This window comes from Dasypus novemcinctus, chromosome 6, assembly GCF_030445035.2.
Source record: "Dasypus novemcinctus isolate mDasNov1 chromosome 6, mDasNov1.1.hap2, whole genome shotgun sequence".
Taxonomy (NCBI): Eukaryota; Metazoa; Chordata; class Mammalia; order Cingulata; family Dasypodidae; genus Dasypus; species Dasypus novemcinctus.
Genome location: NC_080678.1, coordinates 87,404,020 through 87,418,439, shown reverse-complemented (window position 1 = coordinate 87,418,439; position 14,420 = coordinate 87,404,020). Strand labels below are relative to the sequence as shown.

The 14,420-nt window shown below is 34.6% G+C and overlaps 1 protein-coding gene and 1 non-coding gene across 3 annotated transcripts in view; both read left to right on the top strand.

Annotated features, from left to right (window-relative positions):
* Window positions 1-14,420, top strand: part of LOC101424574 (tyrosine-protein phosphatase non-receptor type 20-like) — a 164,606-nt gene that overhangs the window by 67,842 nt on the left and 82,344 nt on the right. For both annotated transcript variants that reach the window (XM_058299117.2, XM_071215882.1), the window contains one exon: window positions 889-989. The gene's annotated coding sequence lies outside the window, so the exon portion shown is untranslated. The remainder of the gene's footprint in view (window positions 1-888; window positions 990-14,420) is intronic.
* Window positions 7,578-7,736, top strand: LOC111763292 (U1 spliceosomal RNA). Its single transcript, XR_011649150.1, has one exon. It is a non-coding gene; the product is annotated as a U1 spliceosomal RNA (small nuclear RNA).

The window sequence follows — 14,420 nt, the reverse complement described above, 5'->3', positions numbered from 1 at the left end:
AGTTCTCCTTTATACACTGCTTTAGTTCCTTTACCTTTGTTTTGGTATGTTGTCCTTTCATTGATATTTCTTAGTATTATATATTTAAATTTTAATTCAGGTGTTATAATAGTTTATAATTTCTTTTTTTAACACAAATTACTGAATGCTCTTTTTAGTTTCCAATGTGCTTGTCTACTTTTTTATTGTTGATGTTGTCATTCTTGATTTTTACTTTATCACAAAATTTCTAAATCATAGTATTTAAGGCTGCCATAATATATTCTGAGAACTCAATTCTGAAATCAGAGAAAACTATCTCCCTTGGCCTCTTATCAGAAAGAGTCTGTACAGTGAAATTAACAAAATAAATAGTAACAATCCTATAATAAACCCAGCAATCAAGTTTCATTGTAAGGATATTATGATCTTTAATAAAGCCTTAAACAACTTTCTATAAAGATTAAGAATTTACTAATTTATGTATTATTGGTAATACAAATGTTTAACTGAGACTTATGGAGGACAGTATTCTTGATCCAAAAAGTAGACTCTGAAACACAAAAGATTTGTGTTCTTTAGATCCTAATGTATAGGTTTAACAGGTTGTATATATCTACGATTTACCTGAAAAGTACTTCCTTAAATAATATGACCTTTAGGAACAAAAGAACTACTTAAAAATAAAACTCCTGAGGCTCATCCGGGAGGAAAGATTATCTTTGCTATTTGATTTTGTTAAAGCAGTGGGAAAAGAAATTAATATAGGAGATGAAGATGATATGATTCTAGAATAGAGGGGTAGATTAAAACAATTTCCCTGAGTAGCTTGGCTTTCTCATTTAGGCTTAATCTTTCCATCTGTGTGTTTTTTTCCATTTGATCATGTCTTTTCTTCTCTTTGTTCAGGAAAGGCTCCTGAGGGAGATGACCCTGTTAAGGAAGACCTGAATTCCCTGGAGACTTGGCCTGCATCAAGTCAGGAAACACGTAGCTTAATGACTCGGGAGGTAAAACTCAAGAAGAGGGACCTGTGCTCATTGACTGTGCCCCTTACCTAAATTACTGACTCCGTCCTCTCCTCACCACGTTAGCTTTTCCATTCTGTGTCACTCTGATGTTGAAGATGACCCAATTAGGAATTTGAAGGAATGGAAATGTTTTACAACTGTAAAGAAAACAAAAACGTGAAGAAAAACCCTTTCAATTCTACCCTGAATTTACGTATTTTAGTATTGATCTCATTTTGTACTACTAATAGAGATACACGATAAGTTTCACATGAAGTAGGAGGCATGCGTAGATACAGTGTGGATGGCCTTTTAATTAATGAAGACAGTGTGATACGATGTCTCCAAAGCAGAAGAGTAGAGGAATGTGAAAAGTCGGTGGTAATAAGCCTTGCTTTAACATATTACCTGCCTTGTGGAGATACTGCCAATATTACAGAACACAAAAGAGGAAATGCGTTCTCATCTTGTGGGCGCCTTGTATTTTTTTCCTTTATCTAATGCACTGAAGCATTGAGACTTCTATGATGATGCTGTCCTCATACTCACTTCCTATACGTTCCTTCATTAGTAGAGAGAAAAGTCAGTATCAAGAGCAAACACTGCTTCCCCCAACTTCTCAATTCATCCAGTATCCCCATGCCTGCCTGGCAGTAATGCAGCTTTGAAAAGTGACATGGCAGTTTGGCTCTTCTCTCATGTAGGAAACTGTTCAATCCTCTGTTATATTTAAAGTCACATTTCTGGATAGGAATCTCTTACTCTTAGGACAGATTTTTGGCTATCAGCCTACTAATAATACTTTTTCTTTGATTACTATGATTTTCTACTTGAAGAGAGATCATTTGAAAGTAAGCAATGTCATAGAATGTCCAAGTAGATTCTTTATATAATCTTATTCTCTCCCTTCTAGAACCGAGTCCATTATTTATGTATGTATTCTTTTTTTCCCCTAAATTTTATGGCCTAAATTTTATGACCTATCCTGGATGAATTTTTATATCTTTTAAAGTTTCCTTTTATAAAAGAATGTCTTAGAATATTCCTGGATGTTTTTTAGGTTATCTTTGGAAAATCTTGCTTTACCAGAATTTTCTTTTCTTATATTTCATGTAGCAATTTGATGTTGTAGCCACTTGTACTGTCAGTTATGATGCTGTCCCCTAGGAATTGTCTAGACTCATAACCCTGTAGGTAGGTTTTGAAAATCGTTGATGTCTTTTTATTCCAACATTCATTTTAGAAGTAACATAACTTAGGCCCAGAGAGCTGAAGTAATTTGTCCAAGATTGTACAACTCTTCAGTCATAGTGAAAAGACTTAGAAACCAGGCTCTTATCTCCTAGTATAACTAATTTCACTTTGTACTTATAGATCTTTGGCATAATACAGAGCAGAAAAGCTAATTTCAGCTCCTTAGAAAAATCTGTCCAACCTTTTTGACACTAATTTGATTCAGTGAGCAGTCTCCAAAAAGACCTGGAATCTTGATAATTTATTGTATTACTTCCTGGCATTGTTAGCCAAATCACTATTTCATTCCATCAAAGACATATTTGAGTCCTAAGTGAGCCTTCAATTTGAATAGCAACCATCTGGAATGGTTTGCTTCTTTGATAAATATAGTCAAGTTGATTTTGGAGCATGTCTTGGGTTTAAATTGTGCTAGACTTCTCACTCAGGTGGTGTTACTTTTTCTAAGTAAATGAGTTGTGCTCAAATTGCTTTAAAATATATCTAGCTAGGAGGGCAGGCATGGTTGTTAGTGTAGTGGCACTGATAGACTTATTTTCCTCTATTCCATTTCACTGACAACTCCATAGTCCTATTTTGTTATCCTGAAATTAGTTTTTACAGATGTTTTACCAATTAGTGTTGCTTTCTAATTTTCAGGACTAGGTCAACTTTATAAACCATAGCTCATTTCATTTAATTAATTGGTAGATATGTAGTTTAATGAGAAGGAATATCAAGGGGACATCATTTTCCCTTGATATATTAAAAGGATTAAATACACACTAAGAAAAATACTAAGAAAATAAATCTGGTATAACAGTAGTAATATTAGATAAAATAGACTTAAAAGCAAAAGGCATTAGGGATAAAGGGGTCACCATATAACTTTCTCTTCATATATTTTACACTAAAATGTGTGATAAATTCCAAATTTATTTGTACCTAATAACAGCTTCAAAATGTATAAATGGAACAATGGCAGTATAAGAAATACCTGTAAACATCCCCTCTTAGAAACAGCTAAATGAAACAATAGGTTCAACTCACCTGGACTCTGTGGAACAATTGAGAATGGAAAAAACTCAATGAATGCTGAATTGAAAAACAAATAAAACAAACATCTAAAAAAGGTAAAAGAGAGGCAAGATGTATTTATTGTTCCAGACCTCTTCCCCATTCTCAGATCTGCCGGGTTTATTTGACTCACAGATGTATTCCTGGTCTGGATACCTCCTACTGCAATCGTTCACTGCAGTTCCACCCACACCAGCAGTTTAACTGAACACACAAATACAGTGACCAAGACTTCGCAGACCCACTGCAGCACTTTAAAGATCTTGACCAATAGTATAAATGAACTTGATCCTACGGATATGTACAGAACATTGCACCCAACAACAGCAGAATACACATTCTTTTCAAGTGCACATGGGTCATTGCTCCAGGATAGACCACATGTTTGGTCACAAAACATGTCTCAATAAATTTTAAAAGATTGAAGTTATACCAATCATCTTCTCTGACCCCAAATGAATGAAAGTAGAGATCATTAGAAGACTGGAATGTCAACAAATATATGGGAGTTAAAAGAAGATACTTTCTAACAATCAAAGAGTTAAAGAGGGAACCACAAGGGAAATTAGAAAATGTCTTGTGATGAATAAAAATGTGAACACAACATACCAAAACTTATGGGACCCACTAAAGGCACTTTTCAGAAGGAAATTTGTAGTTATGAATACCTATATTAAAAAAGAAGAACTATCTCAAGTCAATGACCTAATGTCATATCTAGAAGAGAAAATTCATATCTAAGAAGAGAAAATTAAACCTAAAGTAAGTGGAAAGAAGATAGTAAATTTTAGAATGAATATAAATGAAATGGAAAATAGGAAAACAGTCTAGAGTCAATGAAACCAAAAATTGCCTCTTTGTCACACATGGGTCACTCTCCAGGACAGATCACATGCTAGGCCACAGAACAACTCTCAACAAATTCAGAAAGATTTAAATTATACAAAATAATTTCTCTGACCACAATGGAATGAAGCTGGAAATCAGTAAGGGCCAGAGAACCAGATTAGGCACAAAGATATTATGGAAGTTAAACAACACACTCTTAGATAATCAGTGTGTTAAGGAGGAAATTGCAAAAGAAATCAGTAACTACCTCGAAGTGAATGAAAATGAGAACACAACATATCAAAACCTAAGGGATGCAGCAAAAGCAGTGCTGAGAGGGAAATTTATAGCCATAAATGCCTACATTGAAAAAGAATAAAGAGCTAAAATCAAAGACCTAATTTCATACCTGTAGGAAGGAGAAAAAGAACAACAAATTAATCCCAAAGCAAGTATAAAGAAGGAAATAACAAAGATTAGAGCAGAGCTAAATGAAATTGAAAATGATAACACTAGAAAAAATGCAAACAAAAAGCTGGTTCTTTGAGGAAATTATTAAAATTGACAAACCCTTAGCAAGACTAACAAAGAAAAAAAGAGAGAATACATGAAATAAGAAATGAGGAAGGGGATATCACCACTACTCCCACAAAAATAGGGTATCATAAGAGAATATTTTTAAAAATTGTGTGCCAAAAAGATGGATAGCTTAGATGAAATGGATAGATTTCTAGAAATACATGAGCAGCCTACATTGATGAAAGAAGAAATTGATGAACTCAGCAGACCAATCACAAATAACGAGATTGACTTAGTCATCAAAAACCTCCCAATTAAGAAGAGCCCAGGACCAAATAGTTTCACAGGTGAATTCTGTAAGTCATTCTGGAAAAAACTAACCATAATCCTGCTTAAACTCTTCCAAAAAAGTAGAGGGAACGTTGCCTAACTAATTCTGTGATGATAACATCACCCTAATACCAAAGCCACATAAAGACGCCACAGGAAAAGAAAACAACAGACCAATCTCTCTAACGAAACTGGATGCTGAAATCATCAACAAAATACGTGCTAATTGTATTTAACAACACATCAAACAAATTATACACCATGACCAAGTGAGTTTCATCCCTGGTATGCAAGGATGGTTCAAAATAAGATTAATCAAAGGTATACCACATTAACAGATCAAAAGAAAAAAATCACATGATCATCTTTAATGATGCAGAAAAAGCATTTGACAAAATACACACTCTTTCTTGACAAAAACACTTCAAAAGATAGGAATAGAAGGAAACTTCAATATGATAAAGGCTATATGTGCATAACTCACAGCTAACATCATATTCAATGGTGAAATGCTAAAGGCTTTCCCTCTAAAAACTGGAACAAGACAAGGATGCTCGTTGTCACTATTCTTATTTAAAATTGTGTTAGAAATACTTGCTTTAGCACTTAGGCAATAAAAAGACATAAAAGGCATCCAAATTGGAAAGGAAGAAGTAAAAATTTCACTTTTTGCAGATGACATGATCTTATACATAGAAAACCCTGAGAAATCTACAACAAAGCTTCTAGAGCTAATAAACGAGTTCAGTAAAGTGGCAGGATATACAATCAATGTGCAAAAATCCGTAGCATTTCTGTACTCCAATAATGAGCAATCTGAGGAGGAAATCAAGAAAAAAATCCATTTACAATAGCAACAAAAAGAATCATTTTTTATTCAAATTTAAAGATGTAAAGGACTTTTATGCAGAAAACTACACAACATTGTTAAAAGAAATCAGAGAACACCTAAATAAAGGGAAGGATATTCCATGTTCATGGGTTGGAAGACTAAACATCATTAAGATGTCTGTCCTACCCAAATTGATTTACAGATTTAACACAATACCAGTAAAAATTGCAATGGCATTTTTTGCAGAATTGGAAAAGCTAACTATGAAATTTATTTTGAAGAACAAGAGGCTCCAAATAGCCAAAGATAATGAAAAACTAAAATGAAATGGGGGAACTCCCACTACCTGACTTAAAACATACTACAAAGCTACAGTGGTCAAAACTGCATGGTATTGGCACAAGGATAGACATACTGACCAATGGAAGTGAATTGAAAATTCTGATATACATCCTCACATATACAGTCATCTGATATCAGAAATCTTGAAAATAAAAAGGCAAACAACCCCTTTTTTAAAATGGGCAAATGATTTGAATAGATACTTCTCCAAAGAAGAAATACATATTGCTAAAAAGTACATGAAAAGATGCATCCTTAGTTATTAGTTAAATATAAATCAAAACTACAATAAGATATCATCTTACACCTATTATACAGGAGGCTATTATAAAAACAGAGGACTACAAGTGTTGGAGAGAATGTGGAGGAAAGAGAACACTTATCTACTGTTGGTGGGAATGTAGAATGGTGCAACCATTATGGGAGACAGTTTGGCAGTTCCTCAAAAAACTAACTATAGACCTGCCATATGATCCAGCCATTCCACTGCTGGGTAGATAAACAGAAGCATTGACACAGGAACATGAACAGATATATGCACAGCCAAAGTTTATAGCAGTATTATTCACTATTACCAAAAGTTGGAAACAATCCAAATGTCCATCAACAGATGAATGGATGGACAAACCATGGTATATACATACAATGGAATATTTCTCAGCTATAAGAAGAAATGCAGTATTAACACATAGGATAACATGGATGAATCTGGAAGACCTTATGTTGAATAAAGTAAGGCAGTCACTGAAGGACAAATATTATATATCCTCACTGATATGACTTAAGCAAATTGAGCAGACTCACAGAGCTAGATTCTGGAAGATAGGTTAACAGGAGACAGGTCATAGAGAGTGGTGAGTCAATGCTCATATGGACAAAATCTATGATAAGGTGGAAGGGTGTGGTTGAGCAGTGGATGGGTGTGAGAGTGGTGCAGTGATGTGCTTGGGTTCAGTGGTGCTGGTCTGTGAGGGGGAATTGGGTGGGGGCATTTGGTTGGACTATCCATGTAACTGGGGAATGGTTGGAGGAAGGAGCAGGTGAACTCTAGGGATTTGCAGGTCTGTGGTTAAAACTACATTGGTGGGAATGTTCTTTTGGCAAATAGGGCAGAGGAAGGTTACTAGTATAGGGAGTTGGGTGTGAGGGGATATGCAGGATAGAGCACACCTGGGACATGCCTTTATGGAATATTTAAGTGTTCATCTTGTCATAGTGTGTTATCTCAGTGGGTGGAGACCCACACAATACACAAGAAAATATTAAACTCCTATCCTGGTGACCCCTGCTATGTTCTCAATTAGAAAGAAAAGAATCTCTCAAGAACATAGGCACTGTGCTTAATAAAAGAACAGACCAATATGTCCAGCCCTCAATATTATTGCAAGTAACTATAAATATTATTTTTCTAAAATTGAAACTTAGTAATATTTACCTGGCAGGGGAGATAACATGATCGTGAAGGGGGTTTTCTCAGGGCAAAGGTTACCCATTGTACTCCATATGTGCTGACCCCTGTCATTTTCCCAAATGCTGGAAATTCGACTGCATAATTTGTGATGGTGGTGAAATAAATAAATAAATTTAAAAAATGGAAACTTAGTAGTTGCCATAAGTTCTGATAACAGGGGGAGAGATGGAACATAGGGCATTTTTTAGGACATTAGAATTGTTCTACATGATCTTGCAGTAACAAATACAGGCCTTTCAAAATTTCATCAAAACCCATGAAAGTGTATGGTGGAAAATGTAAACCATAATGTAAACCATTGACCATGGTTAGTAGCAATGTTTCAATATTTGTACATCAATTGTTAAAAATGTACCATATGCATGTAGAATGTCATTAATAGGGAAGAGTGGAAAAGGGGGAGGGCATTAGGTATATGGGCATCTCCTATATTTTCTATGTGACTTTTCTGTAACCTAAAGCTTCTTTGAAAATAAAATGAGAAAAAAAAAGACAGTGGGGGAACATAGGGAAGAAATTGTCTCTATACATACAACATAATAGATCTTACATGAAAGACACAATGTATAAAAATTTTTTCATTTCAAATTTTTAATATTTTTTTTTGTTTTTTATTTGTTATTTTAAAAATTGTTATTTTATTAATTTTATCATTTTTTGGCTTCATTTTTAGAAAGGTTTTGGATCACAACTGTGGCAGAGGAGGATCATAGGTATGGGGTGTTGGTGATGGGACAATGTATGTGAAGGGGTACACCTGGGGCATGCCTCTAAGGCATATGAATATGCTCCAGTGTTCATGAGGTGGTGTTTTGGTGGGTGGAAAACTGTACAATAAACAAAAGAATATTGAATTCCCATCGTGGGGAATACTGCTACATTCTCTATTAGAGTGGCAACAATCCCCCAAGTACATGGGCAGTGCCTAGTGAAGGAAGACAGACCATTACACCAGGTCCTTGATATTGATGATTGTATTTATGAACCTTTCTTGTGAAATTGAAACTTAGCCTAGTATTATATATTGCCTAAGAGTTATCTCCTGAAAGCCTCCTTGTTGCTGTCTCTAAGCCAAACTCAGCATATAAATGTACTACCTTCCCTCTGGTGCGGGACATGACTTCTAGGATGAACCTCCCTGGCACTGAGGGATTATTAGGAAGTACCATCTAGCAATGTATCTGGAAAAAGACCTTGACCAAAAGGGGAAAATATTAAATACAAATGAATTTTTATGGCTAAGAAGTTTCAAAGTGAGTTGGAGGTCATTCCAGAGGTTACTCTTATGCATGTCTCAGCAGGATCTCATTGACTGCTACAGTAAGCAGTGCCTCAAACTTTAGGACTCCTGAAGGCTCTTGAGACAGCCAAACCCTATAAGCAGGGCAGACAAGCAGTCAGTGGGCCTTACTTTGGAGTTTGTGCTCCCCAGTGTAACAGAGTTAGACCATTTATAGTTTCCCTACACATGGCTCTTCTGCCTCTTTTATTTGAACCTGTAATTAGCATTATACTTGCTAAATATATGTCCCAGAGACTTAAATCTTTGATCTGTTCATGTACCAATTGAGCCCTGAATCTCAGCAGACTTGCAACACCTACTCTTCAGTTCATTGGACTCACCCAGGAAAATTAACAAGGAGATGATGATGGACAACACCCATCCCAAGGAAGAGAAAGTGTCTGCAACTGCAAGCAAGATAATTCCATCCCTCTGCCCCATGGAATCTAAGCCCCCTCTCAATTTTAAGCAGAGTGTGCATTACTATCCCTAAATCCTCAAAATTGGGGAATAAACAATGGACTATATAGACTTGTTATAATTCTGTTATAGATTTACTATTATTCTAGCAGTGGGAGAACTTTTATCATTGATGTAGATGCAGTGGCCACTAGAGGTTCTGAGGGGAGGGAGAGGGAAGAATAGGTGTAACATGGGGACATTTTCAGGACATTGAAATTGTCCTACATGACATTGCAATGACAGATACAGGCATTATACATTTTGTCAGAACATATAAAATTGTGTGGGGCAGAGTGTAAACCCTAAACTACAAGGTTTAGTACAAGGTTAGTAGCAATACTTCAATATTTGTTCATCAATTGAAACAAATGTACCGTGCTAGTGGAAGATATTGTTAATGTGGGAAAGTATGGAAGGGGGAGGAAGTGGGGCATATGTGAATCCCCTATATTTTTTATGTAACATTTATGTAATCTAAAGCTTCTTTTAAAAATTTTAAAAATGTTGCTTCCCTGAAAAGATCAATAAAATTGACAAACCTTAACAAGACTGGCAAGGAAAAAAAGAGAAAGGACGCAAATACTAAAATGCAGAATGAAAGGAGAGACATTAAAATTGACCTTACAGAAATGAAATGGATTATAAGAATACTCTGAAAACTGTATGCCAACATATTCAATAATTGAGAGGAAATTGGCAAATTCCTAGAAACACACATCTTACCTAAATTGATTCATGTAAATATAGAATATTGCAACATACCTATAACAATTAAAGAGATTGAATCAGTAATCAAAAGCATTCCAACAAAGTAAAACCCAGGACCACATAGCTTCATTGATAAATTTTACTAAATATTCAAAGAAGAATAAACATCAGTCCTCAAGCTTTTCCAAAAAACTGAAGAGAATGGAACTACTCCTAACTCATTTTATGAAGCAAATGTTACCCTAATATCAAAGCCAGATAATGACATCACAAGAAAAGGAAACTATAGACCAATTTCCTTTATGAATATAGATGCAGAAATCCTCAATGAAATACTAGCACATCCAATCCAATAGTATATTAAAATAATTATACATCATGACCAAGTGGGATGTAGGGATGCAAGGATGGTTTAGCATAAGAAAATCAGCCAATGTAATAATAATCCCATTAATAGAATGGAGTAATATATTGACATGGTCATCTCAATTGATACAGACAAGGCTTTTGACAAAATCCAACATCCTTTCATGATTAAAACACTTAGAAAAATAGGAATAGAAGGAACTTCCTTAACTTGTTTAAGGATGTATCTCTCAGCTACTTGTATACTCAGTGTTGAAAGACTGAAAGCCTTCCACTTGAGAACAGAAACAGTACAAGGATGCCTGCTTGCTTTCACCACTGTACTTGTAGTCCTTGCCAGGATAACTAGGCAAGAAAAAGAGGTAAAAGGACCCAAGTCAGAAACAAGGAAGTAAAACCATCTCTATTTGCAGATGACAGGATCCTATATATAGGAGATTCCAAAGAATCCACAATTAGTCTACTAGAACTGATAAATTCAGCAAAGTTTCAGGCTACAATATTAACAACTCCAAATCATTTGTTTCTATATATCACCAAAAAATATTTGAAATTGGAAATAAAAAAAAGACTCCCATTCACAATGGCTCATAAAAGGATACATCACTTAGGAATACATTTAACTGAGGAAATGAAGGACTTGTACACTGTAAACTACAAAGTATTGCTAAAAGAAATGAAAGGAGTTCTATATAATTGGGAAGACATACTGTGTTTATGGATAGGCAGACAATCTTATTAATATGTCAGTATTACCCAAAACTATCCACAGATTCAACACAGTACCTATCAAAATCCCTGCAGCCTTTTATTTTTATTGATTTATTTTACAGTAATTGAAAAGCCAATCCATAAAATCATATGTAATCTCAGGAGGTAATGAATAGCTAAATCTATATTACAAAGAGAAAACAAAGTTGGAAATCTCCACACTTCCCAATTTAAAAACTTACAACTGAGCTACAGTAATCAAAACAGCATGGTACTGGCATTAAGATATTTCTGAGGATTAGAAGTGAGAGTTCAGAAATAAACCCTCACATGTATAGCCATCATTTTGGCAAGAGTGACAACTAAATTAATTGGGGAAAAAATGGTCTCTTCAACAAATGGTATTGGAATAGTGGATATCTATATGCAAATGAGAGAAGTCAGACCCTTCCTCACACCATATAAAAAAAAATAACTCTAATTGAATTGTGTACCTGAACAAAAGAGCTAATATCCTAGAAGTCCTAAAGAAAACAGAGTGGGTGGGCATTCATAACCTTAGATATGGTATTCATTTCTTAGATAAGACACCAAAAGCAGGAGCAACAAAAGAAAAAATAGATAAAATGGTCTCCATTAAAATGAAAAGTTTTGCATATCAAAAGACACTATTAAAGTGAAAAGATAACTAACAGAATGGGAGAAAATCATTGTGATCCATATAGTTGTTAAGTGTTTGGTATAGAGAATATGTAAAGAATTTCTACAACTGAATCACAGAAAGACAGCCCAATTAAAATTGGGTAAAGGACTTAAGTAGACATTTTTCTAAAGAAGATATGTAAATGTTATGTAAATGGCTTGACATCACTGGTCATCAGGGTAATGCAAATCAACATCACAATGATATACCACTTCACACCTACTGGGATGGCTGTTATTAAAAAAAAAGTATAGTAAATGGTGAGGATTCAGAGACAGAAAAACACTTACACTTGGCTGGTGGCAATGTAGAATGGTGCAGCCAGTGTGGAAATCAATTTGGTTGTTTTTTGAAAATCAAAAATACAATTACCGTATGACTTAGAAATTCCACTTCTAGGTATATTCTGAGAAGAATGGAAACCAGGGACTTAAACAGATATTTGTACACTGATATTTTAGCAGTATTATTTACAAAAGCCAAAAGGAGGAAGCAACCCAAATGTCCATCAATGGATGAGTGATTAACAAAATGTAGTATATACATACACTGGCATATTCAGCTGTAAAAAGGAATGACGTTTTAGTGTGTTCTGCAACATGGGTGAACTTTGAAGGCATAATGTTTAGTTAAATAAGCCAGACACAAAAAGATAAATATTGTATGATCTTGTTTATATGAAATATCCAAAAGAAGCAAACTTAACAGAGACAGATGGTAGGTTATAGATTACCAGGTGTGGAGGGCAGAGCTGGGGGAAGGTGGTGTGAGAAGAGGGAGTTAGCGCTTAATAGGTAAGTAGTTTCTGCATGACATGATGAAAAAGGAGGGGTAACGGTTGTTGGTGATGGTAGCACAATATAGTGAATATAGTTAATACTACTGAATTGTATATTTAATATGGGTAAAATGGGAAATTTTGTGCTTTACATCATTTACTGCAGTAAAAATTTAAGAAAATGCATCGATTGTTGACAGTTTCAAGGAGGAATTGAGATTTTCAACATGATAGTGGGCCACTTCAAAACATTGCTTTTGTTAATAGATCAGACATTTATTTAAGAGTATAGAAATTAAACACGAGTAAGATATATACAATGAACATGTATAGAACTTGAATCCAAAATTAGAGAACATACATTCTTTTCAAGCATGCATGTTAACATTTATGAGTATTTACCATGTACTACATTAATGTCAGTCATTATAGTACTGATTGTGCTCTGACATCATACAATTCAGTTAGAAATTAATCACACTATGATAAAACATATCTGAAATTTAAAGACACATAAATTTTTGTTATTTTTAGCATATTTTTTAATACATTAAAAATATTTTTAAACATACTTAGATTACACAAAATGTTACACAAAAAAATATAAGAGATTCCCATATGCCCCACTCCCGACACCTCCCAGCCCTCCCCACATTAGTAACTTACTTCATTAGTATGGTATATTCATTACAATTGATGAACACATTTGGAGCATTGCCACTAAGCATGGGTTATTGTTTACACTGTAGTTTACACTCTCTCCCACTCAATTCTGTATCTGTCTTTGCAAAGATATTCAGGACAATTCCAAGTCCCCAAAATGTCCCCATATTACACCTCTTTTTCCCTCTCTATGCCTTCAGCATCTCCTGTGCCACTATTTCCATATCAGTGATATAATTTCTTCCATTGCTAGAATCGTAATAAGTCCATAGTGCAATAGTAAGTCCATTCTAGTCCATATTTTTAAAAAATTTATTGAAGTATATCACTCATAAATAAACAATAAGTGTGCAGTAATAGTTGTGAACTTACAAAACAAACATATATAACATCATACAGGACTTTCACACCTCACCCTACCACTAACACCTTGCATTGTTGTTAAACCTTTTTAACTAATGATTAAAGAGCATTGTCAAAATATTACTACTAACCAAAGTATTTTCCCCCAACCCCCATTATTATTATCTTTATATATTTATATATGAACATACATAAATGATAAGTGTATAGCAAAAGTTGTGTACTTACAAAGCAAACATGCATAGTATCATATAGAGGTCCCATACATCAACCCTCCACCAACACCTTACATTGTTGAGATATTTGTTACAAATTGTGAAAGACTATTGTCAAAATCTTACTACTAATTATACTCCTTTTCTTATATTTGGTGTATTTTTCCCCAAACCCATGTGCAGAATTCCCAAACAACACCTCTCTATCAACACACAACACTATGGTGGAGCATTTGTTACAGATAAGATAATATCATCTGATTGTTACCGTGTCCATAGTATACACTTGGCACACATTTTCCATATTGCCCCATTATCAACACAGTACATCTTTGGCATAGATGCAAGAATATTATATTATTACTGCTAACCATAGTCTATAGGTCACGACATGCTTCTCCATATTCCCACCACCGTGCAATAGTGATGTACATTTGCTCTAGCTAACAAAGGACACCCTTGCACCTATACCATCAACCACAATTCTCATTCACCTCTTGGTTTACCGTGTTATTCTTTTCCTAGAATATTCTCTAGCATTCTGTTAA